The sequence below is a fragment of the Arachis hypogaea genome, chromosome 14 (genome assembly GCF_003086295.3).
Source record: "Arachis hypogaea cultivar Tifrunner chromosome 14, arahy.Tifrunner.gnm2.J5K5, whole genome shotgun sequence".
Lineage (NCBI taxonomy): Eukaryota > Viridiplantae > Streptophyta > Magnoliopsida > Fabales > Fabaceae > Arachis > Arachis hypogaea.
This window is the reverse complement of record NC_092049.1, coordinates 19,454,288-19,459,706: the sequence shown is the minus strand read 5'-3', so window position 1 is coordinate 19,459,706 and position 5,419 is coordinate 19,454,288.

The window sequence follows — 5,419 nt, the reverse complement described above, 5'->3', positions numbered from 1 at the left end:
CTAAGCAGTTCTTCTACCCCAACAAAACCAAGACTGGTTCCTCTTACTGAAAAACTTGAAGACAACAACTATATATATGGAAACATCAAGCATGGCTCATGATTCAGACTCTTGAAATGGAGCATCATTTGAATCCCACCAAAACACCAACAAGATGTGTGCAAACAACCATTCTTGAAGCTTCTTTGAATCAAGGTTCCTCTACTACATCAAACACCACTTCGGGTGCTACACCTGCTACAACACCATCACCATCACCTGCTCCCACAAAAACCACAACACTGGTTCAAGAATCCATAGCATACAAAGAATGGCGTCAGAATGATCTTGCACTCACTACTTGGCTTTTTTCTTCAGTATCTAATTCCTTCAAGAATAAAGTTCTATATTGTCATACATTTGCTGAGACATGGAACACCATCACTAACTTCTTTTTTGTTACATCAAAGACAAGGATTCAGAGTCTCAAAGCCCAACTAAAATGTGTCAAGAAAACGACTACCATTTCTGATTACCTTGGCCGGATTCACAAACTTGTTGCATCTCTTCTTGTGATTGGCCATCGGATTAGTGATGATGATCATATTCTAGCTATCATTGATGGGCTTCCAGAAGACTATAGTGGCTATATCACTTCTGTCATGTCTAGACTTGGTACATTCACAGTGGCTGAGGCAGAATCGTTTCTACAAGCATATGATGATATGCTTGAATGTTTCAAACACCCTGGTACTCACATTTTCATTGCGCATTTGTCACAATCCTTCTTTAACTCTAATAACCGAGGCGGAGCATGAAGAGGTCGTGGTGGAAGATTCCAGAGAGGAGGAAGGAATCTATGGAATAATCCTTGCCCTTCTTGCTAAATTTGTGAACGCAATGGTCACATAGCCTGGAATTGCTACTATCATTTTGATCAAAGTTATCAACCAAATTCTACATCAAACACACCACAGATACCTTTCTCTAACACTGTTTCACCATCACCATCCCCATCATTCCATCAACCTCGAGCATATCTCACTGCACCATCTTCAATTGGTGAATCATCATGGTACCCAGACTTAGGAGCGAGTCATGATGTTACTCCCAATGCAATCAACTTGTTAACATCTTCTCAATGCCCTCCTGATCTAGATCAACTCTTTGTGGGTAATGGTGCAGCTATCCCTATCTTAAATTATGGTTCTTCAATATTAATTGATAAATCTAATAACTTTGACTATCGTTTACAAAATCTCTTGCATGTATCTAATATTACTTAGAATTTAATGAGTGTTTCAAAGTTTGCAGAGGACAATAATATTTTCTTTAAATTTTGGCCTAAAAAGTGCCTTGTTCATGATCAGGTTTCTCACCAACTCCTTCTCCAGGGCCACACTAGAGGAAAAATTTATGCATTTGATCACCTAATTATACCTAGGAATGTTTCTTGTTTAAAGAATGGTGCTACATGTTTGTGTTGTTCTTTCAATACCTCACCCTGTACTAAGAAATATGCTATTGATCATACTTTTAATTCATGCTACAAGAAAATGATGTACCCATTAGAAAGATAGAATCTTGTAACAATTTACATTTTGATAATAGATCAAAAGAATTACATTCTGTTCCATTAAATTTTTCAAGTACTGCACCTATTGTTACTACTACTCTTATAAATCCCTGCACAATGCCTCTTAATAATGTTGTTCTCACTGCTACAAAACTCAATACTATTAATTTATGGCATAAATGTTCAGGCCATACTAATGTTCCAAATGTTATACGTGTTCTAAAAAATTGTGGCGTTACTGTCCCTAAAAATTCAGAAGTGCATAATGTTTGTGAGTTTTGCTCTTTTGCCAAGATGCATGCATTGCCTCTTTCTAATTCAACCTCTTCTTATACTATGCCTTTTGAACTAGTATATGTGAATATTTGGGGGCCAGCTCCTATACTTTCTAGATCTGGTTTCAAATATTATATTGCTTTTGTGGATGCCTTTAGTCGCTATACCAATATTTTTTTATTGACTAATAAAGCTCAAGCCTTTGCAGCCTTTAAAACTTATAAAGCTTTAATGGAGAATCAAACAAATTGTACTCTAAAAGTTCTCTAATCTAATCATGGAATGGAGTTCTTATCAAATGCTTTCACTAACTATTTGAAGCAGCATGGTATAGAGCATAGGCTATCATGTCCCTACACACATCAACAACAAGGATGTGTTGAAAGGAGGTACAGAACCATAACTGAAATGGGTTTGTCTTTGTTAGCTACTGCATCTCTCCCAATGAAATTTTGGGAGGATGCTTTTGGCACAGCTATGTATTTACTTAATAAATTATCCACATCAACTCTTAATTTCATCTCTCCCTTTGAAATTCTTTTAAAAAAAAAAACCTGATTATATTATGTTTAAAGTCTTTGGTTGCCTATGCTTTCCATACTTAAGACCATATCATAAGCATAAATTAGAATATAAAACTGAAAAATGAATTTTCTTAGGATATGATAATGCACATCATGGTTATAAGTGCATGACAAAATTTAGAAAATTATTTGTGTCTAGACATGTTATTTTTAATGAAGAAGTCTTTTCTTATCATGATTTGTTTTCAACTGAATTACAATCATCTAATGCAGATAACTTGAATGTAATTTCTCATGAAATTATCATGACTTTGTCTGTGGTTATAGAACAACAAGATCCTCATTATCTAGAATAATTTCATACTACTACTAATACCATGTCTGACTTTGAGATGACAGCACCCTTAAATGCACAAGAAGAAGTTCAATGTGAAACTTCAACTCAGAATCACAAAGACTTACAGCAATATCAAGTTACACCATCAATTTCAATCACTGGAACTGAAATTTCTTTGCCACCAACAAGTCCTACACCAATCAACATTCATCCCAAAAAGGCTGGTATCTATAACACAAGAGCCTACACAACCTCACATCTTTGGACTTATATCAGAACACACCAAAAAGTGTGACTTAGGCTCTTAATACTCCTCATTGGAGGTCTGCTATGGATGCAAAATACGAAGCTCTAATAAACTGCCACACTTGAAACTTGGTGGATGCACCACCCAATGCTACCATAATTGGAAGCAAGTGGGTGTATGCTATAAAACAAAACAGCAAAGGAGAAATTATGAGATATAAGGCTAGACTCATTGGCAAAGGCTATCATCAAAAGGAAGGTGTGGACTATGAACAGATTTTTAGTCCACCCTCAACCCTTCGAATTGTGTTAACAATTGCTCTCACCCAAGATTTGGTGTTGAGACAATTTGATTTCAATAATGCTTTTCTTAATGGAAAGCTTGAAGAGCAAGTCTACATGCAACAACCTCAAGGGTATGAGAGTAAGGATTCAAACAAGGTTTGTAAGTTCAACAGAGCTTTATATGGGTTGAAACAGGCTCCTCGAGCCTGGTTTTTGACACTCAAATCTACTTTTTTAAAATTTGGGTTTACTAATACTAAATCGGATACTTCATTATTTGTAAAAACTACGAAAAATTCTATCACATATCTTTTTGTATATGTTGATGATATTGTTGTGACAGGAAGTAGCTTGAATGAAATTGAAGAACTTATTAAAAATTTAAACAAGATATTTCCTCTGAAAGTTTTAGGGGAGCTAAATTATTTTCTTGGTCTTGAGGTGAAATATTTAGATGATGTTTCCATTTTGTTATCTCAAGAAAAATAATGCTGTAGAATTATTAGAGAAAGCTGGGATGTCTACCTCTAACGCCATGCCTACACCAATGATTTCATCAGTGAAGCTGCAAAAGTATGACTCAAAACTTTGTAAAATCCTAGATTGTACAGATCAATCGTTGGGGCCCTACAATATCTAACAACTACTAGACCGGACTTGTCATATGCCGTAAATAAAGCTTCTCAATTCATGCATAATCCTATAGTTGAGCAATGAAAAGTTGTGAAGAGAATTTTGAGATACATCAAAGGTACAATGGGACAAGGTTTGATATTTTCAAAAAGTTCTGACTATAGGATTCTTGCATTTGCAGATGCAGATTGGGGAGCTGATCTTGATGATCGTAGGAGCGTTACGGGATATTGCATCTATCTTGGAGCAAACTTAATAGCATGGAAGTCACAAAAACAGAGCAAAATTAGCAGAAGTAGTACCAAAGCTGAGTATAGAGCAATTGCGTCAGGCCAGGCGGAGGTGGTGGCAGTGCAGCAGCTACTCCAAGAGTTGAATGTTGCTAAAAAATTACCCCCAACTATCTATTGTGACAACCAAAGTGCTTGTCAACTTGGAGCTAATCCTATATTGCACAGTAAATGTAAATTCATGGAGTTGGATCTTCATTTTATGACGGAATTTGTGAACCAGAAGAAGCTTTTTGTGGTACACATCCCTGCCAAGATCAGGTGGCAGATGTGTTGACCAAACCAGTGTCAATAAGACTCTTTGATAAGTTTAGACACAAACTTAGAATGAGTGATTCACCTCACCTAAGTTTGAAGGGGTGTTAAGAGTACTAAGATTAAATAATTAGTTAACGAAGTCTATTGGGTTGTGATAGTTTTTGAGTTTGTTATTGTAGAGTAGTTTAGTTCCTAACTACCTCTTCTTGATCTCTTCTTTATAGTCATGCATGACTATATATATATATATATATATATGAGTAGTTTCTGATATAACTAAGGCACTAATAATACAATACACTTCACTCATGGTCTTTTACAATCTCTATGATTCACATCTGTCATATTTAAAAGTAATTCGACATTGTAGCCAACTATGCTTATGTCAAGCTTGTTGCAAACATTACATAATTGGTTCCAAATCTCAATAAAAGAAGATTGTATTAGGCATAGTTATCAGAGCCGAACCGGCAATCGACCCAGCCAAGTTACTGGGTCACTGGGTTACTGGTTCAACCGGTGGGTCACAGGTTCAACCGGTTGACCCGGTCATAATTAAATAATTATATAAATTTATTTTTTATATCAAATTAAAGGTTACTGTTTTGGTCCCTAAAGTTGAGCGTAAAAATCAAAATCGTCCCTCATCTAATTTTCGATTTAGAATCGTCCTTAACGTTTTTTTTCGTATTAAAATCGTCCTTTTAATTTTTTTATTGGACAAAAATGCCCTCACCACTACCAACACAATTACCTCCTCCACCACCACCACCACCACCAACACCAACACCACCGCCACAACCAGCACCAACACCACCACCACCACCACCAACACTAAGAATACCAAACAACAGCATCTTCTTCCATCAACAGTAATTCAGAAATCAACAAAACTAACAACAATTCAGAAATAAAAAAAAAGAACAAAATCAATCAACAGCAATTCAGAAATCAAAACAAGAACAAAACCAACAATGATTCAACAAATCAAAGATTCAATAAATCAAGAAGCAGA